This window comes from Manacus candei, unplaced genomic scaffold (assembly GCF_025592945.1).
Source record: "Manacus candei isolate 608988 ecotype Guabito, Panama unplaced genomic scaffold, ASM2559294v1 h1tg000048l, whole genome shotgun sequence".
NCBI classification, from domain to species: domain Eukaryota; kingdom Metazoa; phylum Chordata; class Aves; order Passeriformes; family Pipridae; genus Manacus; species Manacus candei.
The window spans coordinates 5,044,378-5,060,447 of NW_026138096.1; the positions used below are offsets into that span (position 1 = coordinate 5,044,378).

The 16,070-nt window shown below is 40.1% G+C and overlaps 1 protein-coding gene across 1 annotated transcript in view; it reads right to left on the bottom strand.

Annotated features, from left to right (window-relative positions):
* The window catches only part of ABLIM2 (actin binding LIM protein family member 2), a 139,466-nt gene that overhangs the window by 122,324 nt on the left and 1,072 nt on the right, over nucleotides 1-16,070 (bottom strand).

Here is a 16,070-nt window from a genome sequence, read left to right on the forward strand (position 1 = left end):
TAACTATCACTTTAAAGTGTATTCTTCTACTCATGCAGTAAAATTTAATTACTGTTACTTAAAGCACTGATCCAAAACCTTTCAAACACATTCAGACTTAGTCAAAAGCTTTAATACTTCTATGTGAATCCTAAACTCTGGTACATATCAATCCACTTATTAGTTTTAGGTATGGATATAATTAGAAAATGTAATAAAGTTTGCTTTTTTAAACTCAAAATTGCTCTAATTTTTTTTTAAAAAGCTCCTCTCTCTTAGTATGTTTTTAGGTTACCATTTTACAGACAGTTTTTTACTACTGAGATTCTACCTCTCCTGCCTAGGAATTCCCTGTATATTTTACATTCAGTCCAAAGAAAATGACAGTCCCAAATTCAATTTTAAATCAAGAGACTATCTCAAAACTGGCCTAGTTGTACTAAGAACATACTACATTACTAAGTGAGAAGCTGTGTACTCTCCTATGCAGCAAATCTACAGACTACTGGAACTATATTGTCTTTACTTTTAGGTCAGCTGTACAAGAGATTAGATCTTTTAATTATCTGTCCCAGATTGGAGTTAGAAGCCTCAAATCCATTCAGCTGCTCAGTTTATGACCTGTAGAAATAAATCTGACCCCTTAAAAAGTGCATCCAAGCATCACACACAGTCCGATGGTTTTAAAATTGCCACATAACTCTCAACTGGTACATCATTATGCTTCAGAACTGAGCTTCCACTGAAAATGTACGTGTGTTTGTATTTTTTGGAAGTGCTGCACAAGAGTCCCAGAAGCATTGTCTTGCTGTCCTGCTTTAGCTTTAAATGTAATTTTAATCATGCCGAAGCCAAGTTTAGCACTCCCACACACTATATTTAGAACCAGAATAATTTAGGTTGGAAGGCACCTCTGGAGGTCATCTAGTCCAGCCTCCTCCTCAGTGCAGATCCCACCAGATCAGGTTGCCCAGGGCCTTGTCCTGTCCAAATCTAAAACCTCCAAGGATGTAAGGCCACCTTTTCCCTGCTCCAGTGCTTTAGAACCCTCTTGGGAATTTTGTTTCCTCTTATATCTAATCAGAACTTGCAATGTTGAAAGTTGCCACGGGGTTGACTCTCAGCTTTTTGCCACACACTTCTGAGTAGAGTCTGGGTCCATCTTCGCTACAGCCCATCACTAAGACATGAAGACACTGATGTTCTCCCCCAGTCTCCCAAAGGAGCCTGGCTCCTGCAGGAGGATTTTCTCCTCCCAGCCTCTGCCCATCCAGGCAGCCTGTCCATGGACATGCTTCACTTCATCCCAGTAACAGGACTGTGGCATGAGAGTGAAACACAACTCCCTAAAATTCCTAACGTGAACACTGTCACAAGTGCGAGAGGACACACACTTTAACAATTAGCCTTCCAAAGCCGTGTCTTGCATCGTTCAGAAAGTGACCGGGTGTTCAGTGTTGCTGAGCACCCTTAACTCACAGCATCTTTGCCCATCCAGGTTTTTTTACAAGGCCACTTTCCATTAGTATTGTCATCATCATGGCTAGGCTTCGTGTAAACATAGTATTGTAATACTAAGTAATAAAGCAAAACTCTTCTATATCTGGATCTGCCATAATGCAACTTGGAATACCCTGTGTGTGGGGGGGTCAACATTTCTGATCTGAACATGTAGTTTTGGACCATTGCATTCTAAAAGAATAGAAGCTAATTTCAGACACACTTATGTGTAAATAGCTACATTAATTACTTTTATTTTATAGATATATAAATATCATAAGAAATTTCTTGTTCCCACAGTGCTACCAGTCACAACAAACATGCAGAGTTGCAGCAGCCTGGCCTGAGAACTGACCCTACAAACCAAGTATTAGATATACAGTGACCTTGGTGATCCCACCACCAAGAAGTCACAACGAACTAGAGCAGCCAAGTTGTCTTTTCAAAACTATGCACACATCAAACATACAAAAACCCAAGGTGGCTTACAAAGTTACACATTTGACATTGCAATTTTGCCTTGGAAGTAGGGATTTTGTTGAGACAGTAAATACCAATCCCACCTAACCACATATCCTGTGGGTCACACACAGGCATTACTGCACAGGTATCCAGTTTCCAGCCTCTACACCCTGCACAGATTCCTTGCAATTTAGAGAACAGGAAATGTGATTAACACTGCTAATCTGGCTGCACTGTGAATTTTGGCTGACTCTTCCATATTGGAGCTCTGGGAGTTTTGACTGCAATATAAGAAGTATTGTTAAGCCTCACTTTCTATCACAGCCCTGAAATACTTGATATTTTAGATTAAGTACCATCCCTGGGTGATGTGATTGTGCAGCAATCACAATTTGGTTCTAGTTGTCATAGTTGCAAAAAAGATTTAAAAGTTTTTAACATTTTATAAAGTCTCCTCATCCCCTTCCAGTATGAACAACATAAATAAAATCCAAAGGTAGAAAAGAGGCTCCAACTTGTATTCTGATTTAAGATTATGGATGCTACTGCTTGTGATTTTTATCTTAATTGTCTTGTGTTCATATATAGCCTAATTGATAGATCTCAGGGATTTTCATAAGGTTTTTGCTTCTGTTTGTATACTATCTAGTAAATCGATGATACTACAGTAATTTATTTTTTTTTTAAGCATAAGATCATTTATAGTCCTAGAGATACACTACAATACCTTGCTTTGGAGAAAGAACGCCAATCACATGAGTTTTGGTGTGAAGCCACATTCTCAGGGTGTTGGGAATAACGGACAAAGCAGGGCAGTTCCACTCACCAGTGCAGCCCCAAGGAAAGGAAAAAATATTCAGGGAAAAAAAAAAAGAAAAAGAAAAAATACTCCCACAGTATGTGAAATTCCTCTTGGAAACAGCAGAAACGGCCTCTTTGTTCCACTCACTGATTTTATTGATGTGGTGGGGGAAATAGGACAGTGGTGATAATGCCCTTAGCTGAGCATCTCATACCAAACCAATGCAGGGGCCAAAAGCATCTCACCAACATGACTGGTACCAAGGGACCCAAAACTGGCCCCCAGCCCTCCACCACTTGGAGCAAATCCTGAGCTGCTGGATCCATCTGTGTCTTTTGCCATAATACTTCCTTTTCCAGCCTGTGGGCAACTGACAGAGCAGATGTCACTGAAATGACTTAACGTATTAAGCTGCTATTTGTTTAATTCTGATGTGGAAAATGTGTCACACTCTAAATAGTTTAGTATGTTAATGTACCACTGCAGCAACCTACAGCAATCTTTTATAATTTTATTCTAGACTTATTTGTTCATTTCATTTTAAATCATAATTAAAACCTGTTTCCTGGATTTCCTACCTACATTTTTTTAAGTGTACTCTTAACTTCACCTTCAGTTTCCTCAAGCTGAATAAACAGAACTAATATCACAAATGAACATTTAGTGTCCAAGCATATTTTATTTGCATTAAATTATATAAGACAGATGCAGACAAAACTTCTAGACTAATGTATTCCGTTAATAATTTGCAGCACAATAGTTCATAGATGAAGGGGCTCTGGGAGTTTAGGGAATAACAGCTTAGTTACTATGTCTGCACAAGAAAGTTGATCAAAGCTATATTTGGAACTTGTATCTGAGTAATAATATTAAAAAGAATCCAAAATATTCTTATTTGAATCAAAGTTTTTCAAAGTTTCATTCAAACTTCAAAATTTCAGTTCTAAGGTAAGGGGAAGCTTTTAATAGCTACAGAATGAAGTTTTATTTCTTACATAAGTACATGGTTCCCTATGCTTCAATGAGATTATACGTGAGAGTGTATCTAGACTTGAATTTGAAAATTATTAATCTTAAAAACTTTTAAGGAATCAATTTTAGAATAATTTTTAAAATCTTATGATGAGCACTACGAATGAGGAATTCCAAGCTGTAAAGATGAATGATGTACATTTCAAACTGAAGGAGCAATATGAAGTCCACTGAATTGAACTCTTTTGTGAATTCACATGAGATGTTGGAGAGCCTTATTAGCTTGACGAACCACAAGGATGTGTTAGTAAAATTAATCCTCTTGCATGTAGCTGCACTCCTTTGATAAGTCAGCATCCCTCGCATTAGCACTTCTGATTTCTGGAGACTCCCTGGGCACACGTAAGACACATTTAACTTGCCAGTGCCTTACCCTGATGCTCTGGGGTAAGGCATTGCACTGGGACAGGCCTTTCTTACAGGCACTGCAGGCTTCAGGCTGGCTGCTGCTTCACCAGTGGGGTCATACCAAGAGCTCTGTAAGTAATCCTCATGAACTTCTTAAACTATAATATAAAATCTGAATTTTGGAGTACACTTTTAAAAATACAGCTTCTGAAACATGCTTCTGTGGTTGGAAGCCCAGTTAAAGCCTGATATGGTACAATAGTGAGAATTTCCTGCAAAGAAATACCTGTCTGCATTTTTCTTTATACCAGGCTCATTCAACTTGATGGTGGGCAAACAACCACTCAGACTACAATGGCCCATTGCACAATGGGTGCAGGCACAACCCACTGGGAGCCTCCTCTGGAACAAAAGCCCAATGTTGACAAAAGGCTTCTAACTAACGTGTTAAGCAATGCAGTTTTTCATAACCACCCTGCGTTGTTCCCCAGCAGGCACCTCCAGTGTGACCTGTCTGCTCTACCTCTCCTTGGAATGGTTCTCATTATGCAGATGATTTCCCCCCAGTCTTAAACTATACCAGCAGTGACACTCTTCTGGAACGATGAAATGATCAAAACCTGCTGACAAACAAATGAACATAGGAACCTGATATTTCCACAAAGGGAGCGTGAGGGCACAATCAGTGTGCCCGTGGGTCAGATTTTTTTTAAGATGAACTTGGTTGTTTCAATGTCTTTTAAACAGGAGTGCCATGTGTGGCTTGGAGTAGGTCCACTTTATCTAAATGTACTCAAGTAAATGTACTCAAAACAAATGTACTGAAGTAAACAAGCTCAACTCAGTACCAGCCCCCAGGACTGAAATAATCTTCTTCCCAAAACTCTGCTTTCAGGTCACTGGGGGATACAAAAGCTGTCAGGTGTTATCAGTGTGACCCGGAATGGATCACAAATATTTTCCAAATTACCTATGGTATCCATGTGATTGTAACTGATGAAAGTTGCAGAAACTGAAAAATTGGAAAGTTGCCTAAATCCTCAGCTTCCCTGCCCAGCTGGGAAAGGGAGATGGGTGAGCAGAGAGAAACCCAGGGCTTTTCCACTTTGCTACACTTATCCATAACACTGGCCTTTGGGGAAATATTAACTTAAGCCTGCCTCCAGAGGAAAAAGCTGCATGTTATCTCTTTGCCACATAATGCCACCTTTAAAGAGCTTTAAAGAGCTGGCAAGTGACAGTAACAGCTGCTGGCAAGGGTCTGCTGGGACAGGCGTCACTGTGGGCTGCAGAGATTCCTTGGTGGGGCTGCACACTCTCAGCTTGGGTGCCACTACGTGCTGCCTTTTCCTACCGCGTAAAAATAAAAAACCCCACACATTTTCCAGAGTTAGGTTCTAGTGCTTTTTATTCCTTGTTTAAGTATTTTACATGTGCAATCTTATCTGATGGGTGACATCAGCTGCAGTCTTGATTTTTTTTTTCAAATGAAATCTCCTTGTTGACATGATCCAGAGAGAAACAAAAATCAAGGGCAGGAATATTTCGGCTGCCAGGGACGTGGAGTTAGCAGCAGGCAACTGGCTTTATTGCAATTGGTTTTCACAAGCCCAACTCTTCCCTCCTTCCTCCTATCCTTGAGCTGTTGGACAAGCTGAGGACGAGATATTATTTTTCAAAACTTAGTGAAAGATGGAAAACAAATTAACCTTTTGTTTTCCTTTCTTACATTTACCAACAAATGTCAGCCACCCATGCCAATGCCAAAAATAACCCAAAATGTATTAAGTCTTATACATGTAAAGTCAGAGTGACCTAACTGAAGGAACATTTAATTCAGACTTTGGTATTTCAGATTCTTGTCCTCTTGACTAATCCTATCAAATACAAGTCACGAATCTCTTCTCAGTTCTCCTGTGTGCACAAGCAAATCCCCTTCTCTTGTGAGAGCTTTGCAGTCAATTGATCAAAAATACTATTAAAAAGCTAAATATATTTATAAAAATATGCAGCACCAACAGTACCATAATGAAATTCTACCAAAAGAAACCCTGACATCAGTGAATATAAATGTGAAGTGATACGTCCTATCAAAAAAGGAAGGGGTTCCTGCAAAATATGGCAGAATTTTCTTAGAGAAGATGTTATCTTTTAGTTTGAGACTAAAAATACTACAACTCTTTATATATGATACAAAGCCAGAAACAACATCATCTCCCAATAGTTTACAAACAATATAAACTGCAGTCCGAAAAAAATACATGGAATATTAAAATAACAGCAATTACCCTACTAATTACATTATTTCCATTTAAAAGTTTTCCAATTTTTTATTGCATTAATGCTTTCTTTAGGGCATATCATTTCAGGACGCTTACACAGAAGTATGCAACAAAAAGCTGAAATAAATTGATAGAAAGAGATTTTAAAACTGTCAGTGAGATGCAAGGGTCATCCTGGAAGCAGCAGAAGGGATTGCAGCCCAGAGGCAGAAAGGAGTGGAACATGTAGGGGGACTTGTTTAAGAGTCAGTACTGTGGCTCTTACGGATGTGCAGCTCTTACCGCCCATCCAAAGTCCTCCCTCCCCACTGCTCCAGTGCTATACACAGCTGTCCAGGTGAAATGCCAAGTACCCTGGGACCAATACAGGTTCTTTGGTAACTGTTAATTCTTCATAGTGCCATAATGCAAATGCAGTGAAAATAATTTCCATTCAGTATCTTTTTTCCCCACAGCACAGTTACAACAATTTCCCTAGAAAATTCACAGGGGCTATTTAAACTTCAGTCCTTTCCATGGTCTGCCTTCCAGATCCACAGCACAGAGCCACAAGACAAGCTAAGAGTAGGAATCTCACTTAAACATGTCAAGATTTGCTGTTTACCCACTGCTAAGGTCTTGGTAAGCAACACTTGGATGTGCAACTCCTTAAAACAGATTCACAGGTTCACTTACAGAAAATAGGTTCTATTAGGGGAAAAAAGAAAATTATTATTTTACTACCAAAAAATAAACCAGTACAGCATTTTCTAAGCAAGAAATATGATAGCACAGAAATGGACTGTCACAGTAAGCAATAGGTTCATTACCTTTTATTGTCTTGAGGGAAGACAGCTCTGCTTTTGCAAACAACTCAGTATTGGCATATGTGAGTGAAAACAACCGCTTATATAGAGAAGTAGTAGAGGATCAGATGACTTAGCAACTGAATTTGACCTATAACCTAGACAACGTCTCAAAAATAGCTTAAATAAGTAACCAGAATAAAAGATGAAATTTAGAACTGAAATCTTATTGCATTTTGATGCCCACGGTGCAAAAAGCTATACTGAAAGCATCCATCGCTCTAATAAATAAATAATTACTGACCTTAAGAAATACATGTATGATATCCAAATTGCTAGAATGGAAGCTAGGACTGTCTCCAACATATAGAATTTCTATATATTTCAAAAAATATTAAATATCTTTGTATTTAGAAAGGCTCTGAGAAGCTGCCTTTCTAATTCTTAACAGAACAGGTAAATCGAGTATCCAACCAACATTAAGGCAGTTTCTGACAGCTTTAGCTTAACAGCCAGGCTTCTTCTGCCAACTTAAATTTGCAGCTCGTGCTGTTTGCCACTTTCTAAAACAGGCATGACTATGGCACACTTCTAGATCCATGTAGACCTTATGTGCTTCAGAGACAAGATGCAGAAAGCCCAGCCAAGCATTTCTTCAGAGCTGGCAGCACTACCCTAATGTCAGTCTCATATACTTCACAGGACACAGCCTGTGTTGTTCCCATGGAAAATCAGCTTTGACCTTGGAAGAAAGCACAGGCATATCGCAAGTTAAAATTATAGATCTGTGGAAAGAAATGAAAAAACATGAGCCTATCGCTTCAGCAGGTTTTATCAAAATGTAGCATATCACTTCAGCCCAGAAAGATTATTTAACCCCAAAGTTTAGAAATAATAGGAGTTAAGGGTTCTCAGTACAACCTAGGTTTTAGCCTCAGGTCAAATCCTGTTAATAATACAGACAAAATCAAATCTACAGCAGTGTCATTGGGTAGCTCTCTTAAGACATGAAGCTCTACTAAGATATAAATAGAAGTCTGTTAAGCTGGCTTTCTGCATTCAATTAAATTTAGGCCACACTACCAAAAATGAGCTAAAATTCATCATCTCAGGTGATGTATCCCTTAGTACCATCTTGAAAAACATCCAAGACCAAGATGGACACAGCCACTGTCATTGTTAGTTCCCAGGTCAGGATGATAGGCACAGCTGGAAATGTTACTGAGCCACAGACATTCAGTCTGAGCTGGTACAGACAGTGTGATGATCTTAAGTAACGACAATGTCGTAAATGTCAGTAAACTGGAACACTAAGGTTTTTTACTAAAGGTCTCATGGTGCACATGGACAGAAGCCTTAAAGAAGGTGCTAGAACAGCTTTGGTTATTCTCTTGCCGACCACATTAAGGCAGTGTGTGAAATGCTTGTTATCTTAGCTTTGTACCATGAAAACCCATGGCTATTAGAATAAAGATGCTAAAATATTTACATCTAATTCCATATGAAGGCACATAAATATATGCCCTGTTTCAGAGAGATAAAACACTCTGCAGTTCACACTGATTTCACTCATGGGTGAAGGATGCTTAGCACTTATCGAAGTCCCAGTAGTGATAGAGAAGCTAGATTTTCATATCAAACTCTCTGTCCCAGTCAAGGAGGGGCTCTGCAGCTGCACAAACATAACCCACAGGAGAGGTCTGCATCTTTAGGCAACTGTTCAACACGTTTGTGGTACAAAAACCCTGTTTCTCCCTAAGGTCTGGTGCATGAAAGCTTACAAGCGTTCATACGTGCAGCTGACAATAGCTTTTCTCCAATTTTCCAAGTCAGGAATGAGCCATCAAAACACATCCAGAAACACTAGTTGGTAAATGGCCACACAAAACAATCTGCCCATAGATCTCCGCAGCAGCACAGCAGAAGCTCTGCAGTCACGCTTAAGGATGGTTTCAAATACCCACAGAAAATTTTGGACAAGCTGCCCAGAGGTCCAGCTGAAAGCAGGTCAACTCTTCAAAGTTTGGCAAATGCTGGAGCAACTTGTCCTATTAAATTTCGAAAATCTCAGAAGCTGGAGATTTCACAGGTTCTCTGCCACCCTCCTCCAGGGTTCAGGCACTCTCATTGGGCTTTCCCTTTTCCTTATGACCAGCATGAATTTCCCTTGCTACCCCTCCTGACTGTTGCCTCATGCCCCTGTGAGAGGAGCTTGGCTGTATCTGCCCTTCACCCACCCATTAGGGAGTTGAAGACCACAAGTCAATTACCCTTGGCCTTCTCTCCTCTGGGTGGAACAAGAGCAGACTGCTCCACCACATCTCCGTGCATGCCACACACTCAAGAGAAGTACACAGCAGCTTCCCCCATTGTGCTCACTGCATAAACCCAGGCAGGTGGGAACATCATAGCTGAGTGTACACTATTAGTCATGGAGAGATTCAAAACAAACCAACTCTGCTCCCTTATCACCAGCATTTACCTACAACCTGTGCCCCGGCACAGTTCTGCTGCTGCCTGAAGCCCAGAGCAGAGCACGGGGCTGTTATTTAGTCCAAGCAGGGCAGGAGCTGCCAAGCACACCGAGGCTCAGAGCACAGGCCCAAACCCTGCAATTGGCACTTCTTGAGCCTGATTTACAGCCAGGTTAACAGACAGCAGAATGGAGAGCATATGTGCGAGTCACAGGGGTGAGGTGCTGGAGTCACTGCCAGACACTCGCTACAACTCGCGGTACACACATACACAGCCCCAGCTGTTCCCGATTGCCTTGTATCCTGGCTAAGGGATTTGGCTGAAAACCGTTTTCCATTCCCGTTTTCCTGTCATCAAGGGTAATAGTGGCAGCACAGCCTGTTTCTATGGTTTCCTTTGGTCTCAGTGCCCTACACAATTATATATGCAATCTTAAAGATTAGATCCTCTGTATCTATGTTGCATCTAAAACTGTAACCAAATGACTGCTTTCATGCTGCTGGAATTGCAAAGCCAAAGGAAACACCACAGCAAGGCCAACCCAACAAGAGTCCATGAAGCCAAACTTGTCAGCTGTACTCTATCAAAAAGCCTCAGTGCGCTGCTAAAAGGTAAAGAACAGAAAAACCTTTTTGACCTGCAGGTCCCAGCTGAGTTTGCAATACTGAGAGCATCAACAGGATGAAATTATAACAATTTGTAAACAGACCAAAGTAAATGAAAATAACTGACATGAAAACAAAGGGGAAACTGTAAAAATACTTTTCATGGTTTGTAGACCATTCACACAATTTTAAACTGCAATATTTACAGCAATATGGGATTTATAAATGTACCTCAGTAAACTCTTTGACAGAGGTAAAAACAAGGGAAGAAAAAAACCCAAAGTGGTCTCTGACCAAGAACTCTCCAAATCCCTGCAAACAAGGCAGCCCGTTCATTCAGTCCCACTGAGAGCTGCTCAGCAGATAAGATCCCAGTACATATTTAGACATCAACTAGTAAACTGCATTATGCATTACTTCTGAAATTCCCTGCTATCCATGAATCTCTAAGTCAAATACTTATGAGAAGGAAGTAGATGACCTATTTTTTAAAGTGACAAAAGCACTTGCATGACACTTCAGCAGAACAGCTTCTGTGGCTTGTTTTTCATATGATATGCATCAAACTTTAACTCCTTCTACTTCACCATGAATGTTACCACACAAACAGTATCACAGCTATTCGATTTTACTTTCCTATCGCCTGAAACAGAATTGAAGGAACACAACTACTGTACACTTAGTGCTCCATTTTACACTGTATTCAGCTGCTTCATTCCATAAAATAATATGGGTGATGGATTTTTTCCCCTGAAGTTCAAATGAACTTGGCAAGAGGGAAGAGGAAGAATGTGGGACAATCACATTTCATCCTCTTCTGATAGAATCATAGTGCCTCATGCAAGAAACGAACCAAAAGATGAGGTACTTAAAACTTCCAAGGAACGGGTTGCTGTATTTGTGAGCAGCTACCATACAGTAATAACCAAGATAATACACTTGTGCTTAATATCCACCATAAGGAGCAACGGCAATTTGTTATTGTTTCACAATGACAGCATTACTTAAATCTAAAAATAACAGTTTCTAAGTAGCAACCAAAAAAAAAACCCCAAAAAACCAATTAAAAACCCCCATGAAACCCAAAACCCTGTATTAAGAACATTTAAAATATTTAAAATAGTAAAATATCGCTAGTGATCTCTTGCAATTCAGGAATGTATATCTTTCATGGCCAACTGCATTCAGACTTTGATTTCCTTCAACATCACAAGATCAAGCAACTTGTCCTATAGGATCAGCAGACTCTTCAAAATAAAGTTATTAATCAATTTGACTAATGCCAGTAGAAGAAGGATTTAATTTTACAGAGAAAAGGGAGAAAAATGGTTCCTAAACCAGACAGAAATATTCACTGAACAAAGTTTTTATTCATTACACATTCCTTTTCTAAAATGGAAAGATAAATAACCAAGCTTTGTGCAAAACAATACTCCATCTAGATTTCAGAGCACGGACATCAACTAATAAGCTGTGAAAAAAACCACTCCAGCGTTTCAGACGATAACAGTTATGGACCTTGACACGCTGCTAATGGATCTTGACACAGGAAATACTCTAAATTCAGAAATATTTGCCTTAAGGTTATATTTAAATATGCAGACAGCGAGCCAGCAAATTGTCCAATAATGTCCAAGGCCCATGCACTGCCCTCCATCTATGCTGGACTTTTGCAGAGACCCAGCTTTGCTGGCTGGGCCTCCTCTCACCCTGATGCTCCCAGAGCTCTGCTTCTAAAAGCCCCATGCAGCACAGTCTCTTTCCACACAAATACATTCAATTCATTATTGCAAGTGCTGGATGCTTGGTTGGAGAACCCAAGGTCCAAAGGTGGGTTAATAGACCAGTAAACCCCTAGCAGGACTGGAAAATGCAGTAGTGAGCTTAAAGTTAACAGTAATCAGGAGAGATGTGTTTCCATTGCTAGAGTCTGAATTTGCACAGTGTGGAGGGGGAATGGTTTGTCAAACTGGGCAAAACTAAAATCAAGGTTTCCTCACTTCTCCTTGAATGTTGGTCAGCCCATTGCATAGAAGAAGGCAAGAGAGGGAAAGGGTTACCTCAATTGCCGTGCTTTAATTTTTCAATTTCCTTTGCATTTCTTAGCCCTCTATGTTCTTATGACAATGATAATTATTGGACATTAAGTACATAAGCCATTAATGTCTGAGAAGTAAAACTGAAAGTATACTACTTGAATATCTTATTGAAATAGCAATCAGATGTAAACAGATACCAGCCAAGAAGGATGCTCGTTTCTGTACAGATGCTGCACTGCAAACAGGCAAGTAGACAAGAAATAGACCTCACTCAGAAAGCCAAATATCTTGGTTTTGTTAAGGGGAACTAGCCTCCCTTACAGAGATGTGCTGCAGTGCTGGGGCAGCATATAAAGGCCTGGGGGAGACAGGAGGTCCTGCAGTCAGGAGCTACTAGCTGATATACCACCACCTGATAATCTCTTCCGACCTACTTTACCCTCTCCCAATCATGCTGTATCTTTCCACCATCCAAGAACATGATGCCATACACTAAATTGAAACTATTTTCTTAAGAGCTGTAAAGAATCCCCCAAAACCTTAGAGAATCCCAAGATACGACTTCCTATTTTTGACAATCTAAGAAATTATACACAATCTATGCAATTCAACATCAGAGGAAGAAAATGCCATCAGGAAATATGCGTTACTGTTTATTTTTTCAGGGAAACATGGCTAAAATGGCAATGAAATGAGGCTGTTCTAGTTTTGTTCAATTATGAAATGTGTAAGATTGCATGTTATAAGCTGAACACATTTCATTAGTTGGCAAACTCCAAAGCAAGTTGATCTCTTGGTGGTCCTATCTATTAATTTAATGCTCTCTTTAACCAGTACTCAAAATTAAAGGCTGAAAGTAAAATGCTGTATCTAACTATAAAACATAGTATAGTCCAAAACAATCGTAACTGTTGTCTCTAGGGAGGATTCCTATTTGCATGGGAACTTTGAAAAGGAATTAATCATCTCCTAAGCAGAGCTGGACCCTCTGTGACCAACCTGCATAACCTCTTTTGTAACCAGAGCCACTTTGTTCCTGCTCCATTTGGGTTGTGATACTCCATTAGCTGTTCTCTGATCCATGCAATCAAATTTTCCCTTTAATATAATAGTTTAAAGACTAAATAGCTGTGTGAATTTGTGTCACGACATTTAATTTAATCTAATCTAAGATAATTCACCTAGTATGTAATTAGCTCTGAGATTCCTTTTTTTGCACTTAAATAGTAGACACCATGTTACCCTATTTCTGGGAATTGAGGGGAACCTCATTTTCTCAATCTCAAATTTTTAACCTACTCTGTTCTTCTTGCTATGATTTCAGGATGGCAAAGACCTAAATTATTAGACTGATAACCATATGATAAACTTATAAAAGTACATTTAGAATCCTGAAAGTACAACCATGCCATGTAAATCTCCCATGTACAAAAAGCAGCAAATGGGCACTTTTTTAGAAATAGTTTAAGCCAAGAGCAATGACAAGTATATGGAAGGTTGCTGAGGAAAATTGCATGTGGAAAAATCTAATTAGAACATATGTAATAATGCATCTGAGCTGTGTCTTACCATACCAGATGATTATATACTTTCTAGATTTAAAATTATAGTGTGAGTCTGCAGTCCATTAATACAGAATGATGGTTTAATCTACATACTACTAAACCACTTTATATTACCTGTATCTATATGTTACAAACTCACATTTACCAAATATAATCACTTCTATATCTAACTTCAGTCAAATCTTACAGTTAAAATGGCAAGACAGTGTTGCAGCACCGCCTGAAACTCTCTTGATACAGACAGCTAATAATGTGTTGCCTTGGTACAACAGAACACACAGACTGAGTCAAGATTTCTGGAGTAACAAGCACAGATCCACCACTCCATCCCAAGAGTAAAAGAAATATCGAGGATTTCTCCTGGATTACCAAACAGTGCAGCAATTCTTTGAATCTTCCATGGAGCTGATTTTAATACCACACTGCACCCTTATTTTCTTTGCAGAACCAGAAATATCCTTCTGTTACAGTAAACACTAAACCTGAAATTACAGCCTTTCCATAGTAATTTTGGTGGAAATCTTTTGGAAATAGTGATTTTAGACAAACTGTGGCATTGAATTTGCCATACAATACTTGTCCCATTGATGTTAATGGAAAACTTCCATTGATTTTTCTGAGTAGATGTGGTCTCCTCACATTTCATTTATCATGAAAATTGATCGCAAATTGTTTACACAGCCCACATAGACATGCAAAATCAAAATTTGGAAACATCGAAGCTAACCCTATACTTAAAACCAAAACCCCTAAACCTGCCAGTTATTCTTTCAAATGAGAGCTAAGAACTCTCAGGGTTTTTTCCACTCTCTTTTTTCCCATGATGTTATTTTTATCTTGGCACTGTTCATTTTTGCTATTTCATTTACACTGTGTTTGCTGCAATTACTGAGATAGAATAGTGTCAAGTCTCCTCTGCATTAGTGTTATGCACTAACTTCTCTACTGGGTATATAACTTTAAAATCTATTTAATTGACATTTAAAATATTATAGACATAAAACTTTGGACCTTATATTCCCTCTACTAGGTTCAGTTCTACCACTAGAGAATTTAAATGTTTCACAGCATTTCATATTCTTCAGCTTGAAATGGCAACCAGGTGACTGAGGAAAGGATTCTGTGCTGGAGTATAATCATCTCCAAAGCAGATGTTACCTTCTGTGTTAACCACCTTGATGCCCTTAAAGACAGCAAAAAATCTGGCATTTCTAACATACAGTTCAAATCACCCTGTAACACACGCTTACTTTGCTCTCACCTCCACCCCTGCACACCTGCCTTGGCCTGGGCACTTCCACGGAGAGGACCAGCAATGCTGGCAGTACATGTTTCATCCATGCAAGAATGTGGACAGTCGACACACGTGGACATATGTACACCATCAACTAATCCAAGGAAATACCAAACTAGGTTTTTAGTTGAAGTCTGCGGCAGGTGCCTGAACCCAGGTCACTCACTGCCCTACCCGGGAGCTCATCTTCCTCTCTATTTTCACTAGGCTCCCATATGGCTCGCTGCGAGGATGTGATATGATTAAGCATGTTGACACAAAGAGTCATCACGTAATTGTAGCTATTCAGCCTTTGCCTGTTGTTGTGGTAAAGAGTATATTTAACAGCTACAGTTACCCTCAGAAAGGAAATACACAATCAACTCTCAAAGCCCCCCCTTTCCCCTATGCACAACCCTGCATTTGCCTAAAGGACTGTAATATTTTGCGATCAGCTGTGCTCTGAAGTAACCACCCCGCGCTGACACACAACGCAGACGAACACCGAACCGCTGGAAAACACAATTCGAAGTCAGTTGTCAAACCCTGCATGTATCACAGGATAAATTACTTTTGTATTGCCCTGGGCAACTGGATCCCTCCGGGCGGCAATCCTAGCTAGGGCTCCATGGCACATCCCTGATTTTCACCTTCTCTACCACCACGGTTATCTCGGCCAGCAAAAAAGGCCAGGCTTTTAACCCAAATATCCCCGTCCGAAAAGCTCTGTGCTCCCACCCCCGGGATGCCGGGCGGGCAGGGGTGGCAGCCTGATGCCGCCTGATGCCGCCCTCACCCGCACCTCGGCTGCGGAGCCGCGGCGAGACCCTCAGCCGTGCCACGGCTTCCCGGAGGGGAGACGAGGAGGATGGACACGGGGATGGACACGGCCCAGCCTGTGTCGCAGGGCTCCCGCCAGGGGT